Here is a 14,738-nt window from a genome sequence, read left to right on the forward strand (position 1 = left end):
CTGCCAAGGGAGTTGACAGGACAACAGGAACTGGTCCCTTCTAACGAGGTTCCAGGGTCTTGGAATCAAACCTCTGAACCAAATCTCCCAGCCTATAGGGTAAAGGTTGTAGGGGTTTTTCATTTGGACTAGTCATTTTCTTTCATAACGTCTCATGTAGCTCTGACTGAAGCTGATGAACTGCTATTAAGGATTTAAGGAGTTGAAGGTGGGAAAACTTTTCTTTAATTCTACATCTATTAATGGAATGATTGGGGGAGATCACCCATAAACAATCTGGAAGGAGGACAAATTGAGGGGAGGCTTGGGAGTGCACCTCGTTTGGAGGAGGGCAAAAGGGAGAAGCTCTACCCAACCTAGTTCAGTCTCCAAGCATAATTTAATCAGAATCTCCTTTAAAGTTCGATTTGTTCTTTTTACCTGTCCTGAACTTTGAGGCCTATAGGCACAGTGTAGATTCCACTTTATTCCAAGAATATTACTAATTAATTTAGATATCTTAGCCATAAAGGCTGGACCATTGTCGGACCCCAGAGCTAAGGGCAAACCAAAACGGGGAACTATTTCTGTCAGGAGCTTTTTAACTGTTACTTCAGCTGTCTCCCTCTTAGTGGGATATGCTTCTACCCATCCTGAAAATGTATCCACAAAAACTAGCAGGTATTTGTACCCATACATGCCAGGCTTCATTTCAGTAAAGTCCAATTCCCAGTGTTCTCCTGGAGTTAGTCCTCTGTGTCAGACCCCAGGGGGCCCAGTTACTGGATTTGCATTTACCTTGAGGCAGGCGGGGCATCATCTTACCATGTCCTGAGCCTTTTGGGCTAATCCCTCACTGAGGAAATGAGGTTGCAGGTCAGCCATCATCCTTTTCTCACTGAGGTGGGTGGACTCATGTAGTTCTCAAAGCAACGTATCAGCTACAGTGGCTGGGAGCACCACCTTTCCATCCTTAGTCTTCCACCATCCATGTTTTCCTCGAGTCCAGCATCTTCTGTTCATTTCTGCTACTTCTTTATCTGTGTATTCAGTTTTTTTCTGGGAGTACCGGCGTGGGAAGCAGAACCATTTGCTTCCCCACTGATTTTGGGCAGCTTGTTTTGCTGCCTGGTCAGCAGCATTATTACCAGTCATCTCGGGGCTAAGCCCCTTCTGGTGTGCATGGCAATGGATGATGGCGACCTCTCAAGGCAACCAGATTGGTTGTAGCAATGCCAATATCTCAGTCTTATTTTTCAAAGTCAAATCCTGTCCAAAGGTCAATTTGTCAGCCTCTTGGGTTAAAACAGCTGCTGCTGCTACTGTCCTCAAACAAGTAGGCCACCCTCAGGCCACTGGGTTGAGCTTCTTTGAGAGGTATGCCACAGGCTGCTTCCATGGCCCAAAAGCTGAGTAATCACTCCCTTAGCTACCCCATTTTTCTCTGCCACTTACAGGGTAAAGGGCTTGTTTAAGTCTGGCAATGCCAGGGCTGGTGCCGATGGAAGTGCAGTCTTAAGCAATTGAAATGCCTGCTGGCAAGCCTCAGTCCATTCGAAGGGTGTATTTCCTCCTGCAGTGGCCTCATGCAGGGGTTTGGCAATCTCAGCAAAACCAGGAATCCAAATCCTGCAATAGCCAACCGCCCCTAGGAACTCTCGCACCTGTTTCTTTGAGCCTGGCTTTGGAATCTGGAGAATTGTGGATACTCTTGATTCTGCCAGCCTTCTCTTTCCCTTTTCAAGAATATAACCATTCTATCCTCATAAGGATCTCTGTCGTTAAACACCTTCATTGCCACACTCATCAACTTTTCCCTGTTTTCTCCCTCAAACCCCTCCATCTGCTGTAATTTCTTCCTAATATCTGGGGCCGACTGAGTAACAAAAGCCAAATTAATCACCTGTCAATTTACAAGGGCATCTGGGTCAATTGGAGTATACATACGGTATGCTTCCAACAGACACTCCAGAAAGGCAGAAGGGGATTCCTCAGGTCCTTGAAGGACCTCGCTTACCTTGCTCAAATTGGTAGGCTTTTGAGCGGCTCCCCTCAAGCTGGCTAGGAGATGCTGATGGTAGTTGTGGAGAGCCTCTCTCCCGCCCAAGGAATTAGCTTGCCACAGGGGATGGGTGGACGGAAGTTGTGCCTCAATATGGGCCCGCTGTTGTTCATCGAGTGGGCCCTCCATTTCTCCTAACACCGACTTTATGGCTTGCCTTCGGATCCTTTCTCTTTCCTTGGAGGTAGAAAGGGCTTGGAGCAGTTGTTGACAATCATCCCAGGTTGGGTCATGGGTATGAAAAACAGATTCTAGGAGGGAGATCAAAGCCTGGGGTTTTTCTGAAAAAAGGGGATTTTGATGTTTCCAATTATACAAATCACTGGTAGAGAAAGGGACATAGACATAATGACCCTGTTCTATTTCCCTAAGAGGCAGAAGAGGAACTGAACTAGTCCCTTCAGTGGGAGCCCTGCTGGGACCATAAGTGGCCCCTGTTCACATGTGGGAGGGGGAGGTTACAGAATCCAGAGATTTTTCTTCTTCAGGAAGAGGAGGGTAGAAAGGGTTTCAAGATCTGGGGCCGGTTCTATCAGGGGAGGAGGATGACTCCACACAGGGTGGAGGTCTTACAAAGGGGTCTAAGGGATCAGGATCTTGTGAGAGCACTGGCTTGGGAGCCCAGGCTTTGACCTCTGGGGGTTCCCTTGGGGCCATAACCAAAATGTGAGAGTTTGTTTGCAAGAAATAATGCTGCAACCAAGCTGGAGGCTCTTGACAAGCCTGAACCCAGGTATTTATATATGGAAACTGTTCAGGATGGCTAGGGTGCCCAGTTACCCTTTCCCATACTGCCCAGCAGAGGCTCGGCTCAAAGGAGCCCTCGGCTGGCCATCCAACTCCAAAGGCCGGCCATTTTGATTGACACAGGGAGCGAAGTTTTCCACGAGAAAATTTAACCCCATATTCATCCTCCTGCTTGGGGGAAAAAGCCAATTTAAAATTAGTGAGGAAACAGTCCAATGGGGTAGTCTTGGAGCAGGATCCTCCCATCTCTGTTCTTGTTGGTTTGGAAAGAAATTCAAAATTAAACACACAACGGATAGGACACTAACATATAAATGACAAGATGAACAGGCACCACAACAAAAACAAAACTAGATCTTCCCTTGTTCCTCGTCAGGAACCTGGGGTCAGGGGAGGCTTACCGGCCCATCAGCCACCTCACTCCTGACAACAAACAGTTGCAACCGGCCAAAAAACTTACCTCTGGAGGTTTTCTGAGGTCTGTGCCTGAGAGTCTCCTGCTGGATCCCACCACAGAGTCCCCACTGAACTGGGGTTCCTTACCTGGGGATCTCACTGGGGCCTCCAAATGTAAGACTGCTGTCCTTACCAAACACTCCAAGGAGCTGACTATAGTGAAGCACACCCGGGGATCCCAGTGGTGCCTCCAGAATGTAAGACCAAGGGCCTTACCAAATGCTCCAAGGAGCTGACTGTAGTGGAGCACACCCGGGGATCCCAGTGATGCCTCCAGAATGTAAGACCAAGGGCCTTACCAAATGCTCCAAGGAGCTGACTGCAGTGAAGAACACCCAGGAAGGAACACACCAGACAAGTTGGAAAGTGAAACAGACCTTAGTCTGCCCAGACAGCACTCCCAAAGCAAAGTAGCTTAGAGAGGCATCAGTCCAAAGTCTGAGGCTCTTTTTATAGGGGCTTGCAGGGAAGTTAACAGGTGAAATTTACAGAAGAAGGAACAAAGGTTAGTGGTCTTACATTTGTATGTTAATTAGCCTGACATGTACTGATAGTCAGCAGATGCTTTGTAGATTGTTCTATAGATAGTGGTGTCGGGAACAAAGAGTTGGATAATTATGGCTGATATGGATCTTATCTAGTGTCCTGGAACTCAGAAGCATCTTTATCTATTTACTCACATTCAATCACAGTTGGGGCTAGGGGAGTTTTATGATTACAGAGTTAGCAGTCCTACAATTAGACAACCTGGAGCTCAAGGAGGTATTGTGCCTAGATATAAAGGGTTTGATATTCAACTATTACAATCAGTTAAAAAGGCTGTTATGATGTATGGACCTCATTCTCAGTTCTCTAAAGAAATGTTAAATGGGTTTGGGAGATCATTTGGAAATTTTATTCCTTATGATTGGGTTACGGTAATTCGAAGTTTATTAAAAGCAGGTGAATATATGCAATGGCATATGTGGTATGGACTCTTAGCTATAAAAAAGGCCCAAGAAAGTGCAACTCATAATATTGGAATAAATTATGAAATGTTAACAGGAACAGGACAGTTTGAAGATGTTAATAATCAAATTACATTACCAGCTATTATTCACGATCAATTACAGGAAATTGCTTTGGAAGCTTGGGATCGCATTACTCCAGAGAGAGAACCAAAACAAAGTTATGTTAAAATTTATCAAGGGGCTAATGAACCTTATTCTGAGTTCCTTGCCAGATTAGAAATGGCCATATCCAGGGGAGTGATTGGAGAACAAGCTGGAAGACAGAAAGATTGCTGGCTTTTGAAAATGCTAATGAGGATTGTCAAAAGGCTATATTACCCATTAAAGAGACAGGGACTGTTTGGGATTATTTAAAAGCTTGTCTAAACATCAGTTCACAGTCTCATAAAACAAAGATGCTTGCTACTGCACTTACTGAGATGACCTTAAAAAATGGTTGAGGTGGATTTGCAGCACTAAGAATTGATTATAGCTCCTGATAAAATTCAAATAAAATCCCCTTATAAATATCTTGGATATTTCATAAATCAAAAACAAATTATGCCACAACATATGAAACTGGATTTATCTCATTTAAAAACACTAAATGATTTTCAAAAATTATTAGGTCATATTAATTGGATTTGCTCATCCTTAGGAATTACATAATCTTTTTAAGATATTACAAGGAGATTCAGATCTAAACAGCCCTGAAGAGTTAACACCAAAAACACAAAAGGAACTTAAATTGGTGCAAAAAAAAAAAATAAAGGAACAATTTATAGTTAGGATAGATTTCTCTAAGCCTTTCAATTTAATAATTTTGCCTTCTGAAGATACACCCACTGCATTAATTGCCCAAGAATATCAACCTGTAGAATGGATCCATGCAAAACATACACAAAAAAGAAATGTTGTTCCTTATTATGATTTAATATCTCTTCTTGTTTTTCAGGGTCAATCCCGAATCCATCAGCTCACTGGAGCTGAGCCAGCAGTAATAATTTTGCCTTTTAATTCTGAACATTTTACTAATTTATTAACTTTATCCACAGCATTTCAATTATCACTTTATACATATTTTGGTCAAATCGGATACCATTACCCTTCTGCTAAAATACGGGAATTCTTTAAACATACTCAATGGATTGTTGATTCAGTTGTTTCACGACACCCTCTTCCTGATGCTCCTAATATCTTTATTGATGGTACTAAACAGAGTTCTGCCACTATATGGTAGAAAAAAAATTATAAGATATTTCCTACTCAATATTATTCTGCCCAACAAAATAAATTGTGTGCTCTTATTCAAGTTCTAAAGTTGTTTCCTTTAGCTATTAATGTTATTAGAGATTCTAATTATGTAGTATATGTAGCCAAAAATATATTGACTGCTTTCTTAACAGTAAGACATCCTGTACTCTTGGAGCTCTTTTCTCTCCTTCAGGAACTTCTAGGAGCTCATTCTTTTGTAAGATTGAGGGCCTTACCAAATGCTCTGAGGAGCTGACTGCAGCGTCGAACACCTGGGAAGGAACACACCGGACAAGTTGGAAAATAAAACAGACCTTTATTAGTCTGGCCAGATGGCACTCCCAAAGCAAAGTAGCTAAGAGAGGCAACTGGCTCAGAGTCCGAGGCTGTTTTATAGGGGGTTGAGGGGGAGGTTAACATGTAGATTTACGAAAAAAAGGAACAAAGGTTAGTGGTCGACTGTCACGTACTGATGATCAGCAGACATACACACTAATGGTCACGACCGTCATGTACTGATGGTCAGCAGACACACTGATGGATTGTTCTACAGGTAGTGGGCCCAGGAACATTCATTCTCTGGACAAACAAGGGGTTGAGCAATTTTACTTAGGAACTCTGTTTCGTTACAGATTCTATTATCCCAGAACTAACAAGCACATTTTAACCATTAATTTACAAGTACAATAGAGGCTAGGGGAATAATTGATTTTGGAATCATGCAGTCCCACACTTTTCCAATACATATTACTCATATAAGAGCCCATACAGGACTGCCTGGCCCCTTAACATATGGTAATGAAAAAGCTGATAAACTCACCAGAACTATGGTATTTTTTGTATCAGCTGAAGATAAACATATTCATTTACATACTAATCAGGAGGACTACATCAAAAATATAAGATCCCTTATTCTCAGACAAAAAAATTATTCTTCCTTGTCCTATTTGTCACCCTTTACATATCCATCCCCTCCCAATTGGTAGTAACCCTAGAGGAAAACCTAATGATCTTTGGCAGATGGATGTCACCCACTTTCCTTCCTTTGGGAAAGTGGCTTATATTCATGTTACTATAGATACTTATTCTTCTTTTATGTGGGCTACTGCCATGTCTGGTGAATCTTCTGGCCATGTTATTAAACATTTAATGTCTTGTTTTGCAGTTATGGGCACTCCCCAAATTTTGAAAACTGATAATGCTCCTGCTTATACTTCAAAAATATTTCAACAATTTTGTGAACAGTGGAAGATCCAACATGTTACAGGAATTCCATATAACCCTCAAGGTCAAGCTCTAGTAGAAAGAGCCCATAGAACTCTTAAATTACAATTACATAAATTAAAGAAGGGAGAATATGGGATATACACAGAAGAGGTAGAGGATTTGATAGCAAATACACATTATATTAATCAAAAGGAATATAGAAGAAAGTTATTTAAAATGTCACAGTCACCACAAGAATTATAAATATGACTGTTTATTTTAATTTTTTTGAATTTACCACAAGGGGAAATATTAACTGAAGCAGGATTACATTTTCAGGAAACCACGCTTTCCTCTGAAGACTCCCCAACCAGTTTGGGCCCAAACTTTTGAAAAGAATGTATGGGAACCTGCTCAATTATTAATTCAGGGTTGTGGTTATGCTTGTGTTTCTTTAGAGAATGGATCCAATCAAGAAATATGGTTGCCTCTTCATGAAATCAGGCCCAGGGAAGCTGGCTGTATTCAAATTCCCGGAGCCCAGCCCCGAGGGAATCAAGACCGCCTTAAGGGGAGAAACGCCCCAACCTCCAGTTCAGGAAATGGCAGCTCTAAAGATTAAGGGAAACTGAAAACGCAGGAGCTCCTCCCTGTCAGGTTGATCCTCCCACCCACCTGGGGCCAGGTTAAACATTTGACTCTTTGTACTGGGCAAGTATTGACCCATACTACTTCTTCTCAAAACCTGTTTTTGGCTATGATGGCTGTCATGGTGTGTGCTTCAACTGGGTTGAGTGCTTATGATCATCTTTATTGTTCCCCATCCACCTTTATTGGAAATTGTAGAACGGAATGAGGTTGGCCCCTTAGTTTATACTAATGAATCTGCTTATTTACCTCCTCTTTGGGGAACAGGGATTCCCACTTTTCCCTCTGAGGAGGGAACTCCTTTCAGTATTTCTCTGGGCTATGAGTCACTGCCTCTTTGTTTACGGGAGGATCCTGCTTGTTTTAAAACTCAAGAACAGTGGTGGGCTTACATCCTCCCTCCTGTTCCAGGTTCCTGTATGATTATGGGAATGTTCACAGCAATGTCATTGGCCAGATCCTATAAATATACCTATAATTCAAAAGGAGGGTCATATCCAGTGTGTAAAGGATTTTCTTATCAAAACTATCTGTATAAACATAAGCCTAGGTGGTCTCAATGCCGATCTCCCCATGGGAAATTATATTCATTAAGTAATTATTCTATAATAGATTGGGGTCCAAGAGGAGTGCTTTTAAATAATTGTAGTGATGATGATAAAACTTTGTCGTGATTATGTTACACAAGTTAGTTGGAATTGAACCATGGACTCTTTGGATAGAAATCATCCTAAAGGTCTTATGGCATAGCATGATGGTGGACTTTCTCCCCCTCAACCCAGGATTGTTTTGAATAATGCTTCTTTGGGACCAGAACAATGGGAACTGTGGAAATTTGCTGCAGCTACACAACCTCTTGAATTATGGACTGGGAATTTTTCTGGAAATAAACAAAGCTCCTCACAATATCAATTCCATAAAGAAAAGGACATTCCAATTGCTGCCTCTGTCCAATTACCTTATGTATTAGCTTCAGAACAATTGAAAATCAATGAAACCTTGAAAGCTCTTACCTGTTATAATTGTATTTTACATACTTGTGCTCACCATAATCTTTATATTAATCTCTCTAATGTGTCACTGTTGATTTTGAAATCATGCATGGGGGTATGAATCCCTGTAAATTTAAAAAGACAATAGGAGGAGGGACCTATGGCAGGGATTGCCCACTGCTTGTTAAAACGTTTGATACATTGATCCAAGGATTTCATAGAATGGGTAATTTTAGGAATATTAGGACTTATTGCTATCTGTGCCACTGCAGCAGTAGCAGGAGTTGTCTTACAACAAAGTATCAAAAATACTGAATTTATACAAAATTGGCAAAAAGATTCACACCAACTGTGGGCCACGCAAACTTCTATAGACAAAGATATACATGAACAAATTGGTGAATTACAATATGGGTTAAAATGGCTTGGAGATCAAGTGATGGATATGGAGTGTCAATGTTAAAATGTGATTGGAATTCTATTCAATTTTGCATAACCCTTGCAAAGTTTAATGGCAGTAAATATACATGGGACCAAATTACATTTCATTTACAAAATTTAAGTGGAAATTTTACCCTAGATGTAAAGGAGCTCCAGTGAGAAATATTTGATACTTTCAATAAACAACTCTCTGATACTTCTCTCACTACTTTAGCTGATTATATGATTGATCAATTAAGTGGTTTGGACCCACAAGGAATGATTCAAAGTTTAACCCATAGCATGGGGAGTGGGCTAATGGTTTTATTGATTGTTATTTGCATTTTTGTTATAGGATACTGTGTCCTCTGAAGACAAATAATTCAATCTTAGTGACATGCTACTGCTACTGTTATGCTTGCTATTTGGAAAAGAACTCATCCTACAGCTACAATAATTTGAAGAAGTGGGAATTGTGCAGGATATGAGAAGTTCTCAGGTCCTTGGACAGCCTTGGGAAGACAGATTGTCCTGATGTCTGTGGCAAGCCCAGACAGAGAAATTAAAGATAACTTCAGAAGGCTGTTTGTTGATCCCACAGTGTTCGTTCTGCTGTGGTCCCTTGAGACTCTCAAATATTTGCTTGGTATAAGAATAGGTAAGAGTAGCTAATTCTTTTAGAAGCTTTAAGTAGCCAAGATGATTTAGATAAGATGCACTAAGATTAAAGGAGCACAGATGGTTTTTTAGATGCTTTATGTACTCACAGATATAACTGGTGGGTTAGTTGACTAGCATTGTAAATTGTTAATGATTGATGTATCCTACAGAAAAATGTATAAAAGAAGAATATTACCAATAAACCTGGCCTTAACTCCACACAGAGTTCTGGTCCCCCGTGCCCTTCTTTCAATAGGTTTTGTCGGGTACTGTCTTCAGGTTCCAGTCTCCCACTGAGGAGACCCCAACAGTAAGAGGTTTAGGATTTCCCTGAAGTCTATTTAAGATTTATTTCTGGAGTCCTACATAAAGTTTTACAATTGCTTGATCATAAAACAAAAGATAGAAAAGTGCTTTAAAGTACAACTGAGCCATCAGATCTTTTAGATACCTTTTTATTTATAATCAGAATAAATAAATATCAAGTATTTAATAAAAAAAATCAATTTCCAGGCTCAATCTTATAGTGAACAGGTATTCAACCTAAACTCTACTCCTTCTTTATTCAAAATACTCATAATAAACTCTGCTTAACCACTTATAATTTCCTCAGGAATGTGTTGGATATAATCAGACATTAAAGTACTTTTAACAGATAGCCAGTGAAGGTTATTTTAATGACCCTGCCTTTAATATCACTCAGTTGTATTACATCCTCTTCACCTTCACTACCACTCTCTCTGTCCAGGCTTTTATAATTACTCACTTGGTTTGTTAGTTTCTGATCTTGTCTTCTAGCTTCTGATCTGTAAATCCAATATTTCATTCTCCACACTGCAGCTACATAGAATATAACAGCATTTTAGAAATGCATATCTTGAGTTAACAGCTCCCAGTGCAGAGGAGGAGGCTTCCAAGTGAACATACCACCACTCCCAGCACAGAGGAGGACACTTCTGGGTTGACATATCACCCCTCCTAGCACAGAGGAGAAGGCTTCCAGGTCAATGTGACAGAGCTCCCAGTGCAGAGGAGGAGGCTTCTGGGTTGACATGCCACCACTCCCAGTGCAGAGTAGGAGGCTTCCAGGTCTACATGGCAGAGCTCCCAGTGCACAGAATGAGGCCTCTGGGTTGACATGCCACCACTCCCAGTGCAGAGTAGGAGGCTTCCAGGTGAATGTACCACCACTCCCAGCACAGAGAAGGTGAGCTGTGTGGGTGCAAGCACCTCCCCCACCCTGTGAAAATGAGAAGACACATAAATAAGCCTCAAAACCAGACTTTCAGACCACCTACAGCAACCCCAAAAGGAAAAGAGGTGGAACACCCTGATACTCAACCACCTGGACTCCCTGAACTGGCAACAAAAGAGGATCTGGAAAAAGTGAAATCAGAAACAATTTCTCAGATAATAGCAGAGACTGTGCCCATACTGGAAGACATGATTAATAAATCTAGAGAGGACATAGATAAAAAAAATTGAGGAGCTGAGGAACATTATGGAATCCCAACATAGGGAACAAATGGAATCCATAAAACAAATGCAAACAGATTACCAGGAGATAAAAAAACTCCACTGAAATTATATGCAGCAGAATGAGGGGATATGAGGACAGAATATCAGATATAGAAGATAAGATTGTAATTAGTGACCAGGAAAAGAAAAATTTCTTTAAAATAGTAAGGGGCTATGAGAAATCAATCCAGTAGCTGCTAGATGATGCAAAGAAGAACATAACACTAATTGAAGTCAACGAGGAAACAGGAGAGAGTGCAGATGACATAAAAAAACTGTTCACAAAAGTGATGGCAGAAAACTTCCCAAGCAGGGGAAAAGAACTTGACACGCAGATAAGTGAGGCATATAGGAATCCAACTAGCCTTGATAAAAAAATATCTACACATAGGCATGTAATTGTTAAGATTCCAGATAACCCAACAGAAGAACAAAGTTCTACAAGCAGTTAGAGAAAAGTAACAAATTACTTACAAAGGAAAGCCCATCAGAATCACAGAAGAATTCTCAACACAAATCCTCAGGGCAAGAAGAGCTTGGAGTGAAGTATTTCAAGCCCTAAAGGAAAACAGCCTCCAACCTAGATTGATGTACCCTGCAAAACTGTCTTTCAAAATTGATGGTGAAATAAGACACTTTCATGACAAAGAGCACCTTAGGAGCTTCATGAGTACCAAATCAGCACTCCAAACAATTTTAGACAACATCCTAGGAAGAGGCAACAAGCAAACCCAGCAGAATGAATCCATCATGGAGGACAAGAAATTAAAGCAAAGGGGGAGGATCCAATGAACAGAAAAAGTCATGACAATGATAAGTCAATGTGTATCAGTTATAACCATCAATATTAATGGTCTCAACTTACCAGTCAAAAGAAATAGACTGGCAGAATGGGTCAAAAAGCAAGATCCAACAATTTGCTGCATACAAGAGACACAATTAGAAAAGAAATTCATAGACTGAAAGTTAAAGGGTGGAAAACAATACTTCATGTGACAGGAACCCCCAAAAAAGGCAGGGGTAGCTGTCCTCTTTGCAGATCAAGTGGAAAGTGGATTTCAAACCAGCACTGATTTAGAGAGACAAAGAAGAACACTGCATCCTTGTAAAGGGAACAATCCAAGAGGAAGAAAGGACAATCATAAATATCTATGTACCAAACAATAGTGCACCCAACTATATAAAACAAATACTAACAGACATGAAAAATCATATAAGCACTAATATAATAGTAGTGGGGGACCTCAATACCACACTGTTACAAATAGATAGGTCAACTAGGCAAAAAATAAGCAATGAAATGCTAGAACTCAATCAAACTCTTGAACAAATGAACTTAACAGATGTTTACAGAGTGTTCCACCCCACAAAATCAGAATACACATTCTTTTCAGCTCCACATGGGATGTTCCCCAAAATAGACAACATACTCGCTCATAGAAGATATTTAGGTAAGTGCAAAGGAATTGAAGTTATCCCCTGTGTATTATTAGATGATAGTGCAATGAAATTGGAGATAAGTAGCAAAAGAAACCACAAAAATTTCATAAACACATGGAAATTGAACCACACACTTCTGAATAACCAAAGGGTCACAGAAGAAATTAAAGAAGAAATCAGACAGTTCCTGTAGTTAAATGACAATGACAATACAACATATCAGAATCTATGGGACACAATGAAAGCAGTCTTATGAGGAAAATTCATAGCAGTGAATAGTCATACTAGGAAAACAGAGCAAGCCAAATTAAACAACTTGATGCTCAGCCTCAAGCTTCTAGAAAAAGAAGAGAAGGACAAACTCAAAGCTCAAAGGAGGGAGGAAATTATAAAGATCAGAGCAGAAATCAAGGCAATGGAAACTAGGAGAACAATACAAAACATCAATGAAGCCAAGAGTTGGTTCTTTGAAAGAATCAACAAAATTGACAAACCCTTAGCTAGCCTTATCAGAAAAAGGGAAGAAAAGGCCCAAATCCATGCAATTAGGAATGAAAAGAGTGAAATTACAATGGACCCAGCAGAAATCCAGAGGCTCATCAATACCTACTTTGAGAAACTATATGCCAACAAGATGGAAAACACAGAAGAAATGAACAGATTCCTAGATACATATGAATTACCAAAGTTGAATGAAGAAGACCTAAAAATTCTGAACAACCCAATATCATCAATGAAATTGAAAACACAATTAAAGACTTACCAACTAAGAAAAGCCTGGGTTCTGATGGCTTCACTGCTGAATTCTACAAGACATTTAGAGAGGAACTACTGCCACTACTGTTTAAAATCTTCAATGAAATTGAAAGGGAAGCAATACTCCCAAATTCATTCCTGGAAACAAGCATCACCTTGATCCCCAAAGCAGAGAAAGACCCAACTGAAAAGGAGAAGTATAGCCCAATCTCACTAATGAACATAGATGCAAAAATCCTTAATAAGATAATGGCAAACAGAATGCAGAAGATCATCAAGAAGATCATGCACCCTCATGAAGTGGGATTCATCCCAGGAATGCAGGGATGGTTCAACATATGCAAATCAATAAATATAATACACTATATCAATAGAGCCAAGGACAAAAACCATATGATCATCTCAATAGATGCAGAAAAAGCATTTGACAAAATCCAACACACATTTATGATAAAAACCCTATAAAAAATTGGAATACACCATCTCTACCTCAATCTGATAAAAGCCATCTATGAAAAAACTGACAGCCAATATCATACTAAATGGTCAAAAACTGAAATGAAATCCTTCACAGTAAAATCAGGAAGAAGACAAAGATGTCCACTAAAACCACTTCAGTTCAATATAGTTTTGGAAACCCTAGCCACAGCAATTAGACAAGAGAAAGAAATAAAAGCAATAAAGATAGGAAATGAAGAAGTCAAATTGTCATTATTTGCAGACGACATGATACTCTATATAGAAGACCCCAAGAACTCCACCAAAAGTCTTCTAGACTTAATACCCAAATTCAGTCAAGTAGCTGGATACAAGGTCAACACACAAAAATCAATAGCTTCCCTCTACATGAATGACAGACTCACTGAGAGAGAAATAGGGCAAATAATTCCTTTCACAATAGCATCCAAAAAACTGAAATACCTAGGAATCAACCTAACAAAAAAAATCAAAAACCTCTTCTCTGAAAATTATAGCACCCTGAAAAGAGAGATTAAAGATGATATCAGAAAATGGAAAGACATTCCTTACTCCTGGGTAGGAAGAATAAACATAGTGAAAATGACCATACTTCCCAAAGTGCTATATAGATTCAGTGCAATTTCAGTTGAAATCCCAGCAGCATACTTCACGGACCTTGAGAAAACAATCAAAAAATTCATTTGAAACAAGAAGAGATCCATAATAGCAAAAGCAATTCTAGGTAACAGAGACATGGCAGGGGATATCACAATCTCCAACTTGAAACTATACTACAAAGCTACTGTGATAAAAACAGCATGATACTGGAAAAGAAACAGACCTGAGTATCAGTGGAATAGTTTAGAAGATGCAGAAACAACTCCAGACACACTCAGACACCTCATCTTTGACAAAGGAGTGAAATATCCTCACTGGAGTAAAGAGCCTCTTTAATAAATGGTGCTGGAAAAATTGGGTTTCTACTTGCCAAAGACTAAAACTAGACCTATATCTCTTACTATGCACTAAACTAAAAATCAAAATGGATTAAAGATCTAAATATTAAAACAGAAACACTAAACTGGCTTGAAAAGTGTGTAGGAAGAATACTTGAAAACATTGGTGTATGAAAAGATTTTATGAACAAAACCT

This window comes from Heterocephalus glaber, unplaced genomic scaffold (genome assembly GCF_053883595.1).
Source record: "Heterocephalus glaber isolate CG9 unplaced genomic scaffold, H.glaber_assembly_v1.0 deba00001463, whole genome shotgun sequence".
NCBI lineage: Eukaryota > Metazoa > Chordata > Mammalia > Rodentia > Bathyergidae > Heterocephalus > Heterocephalus glaber.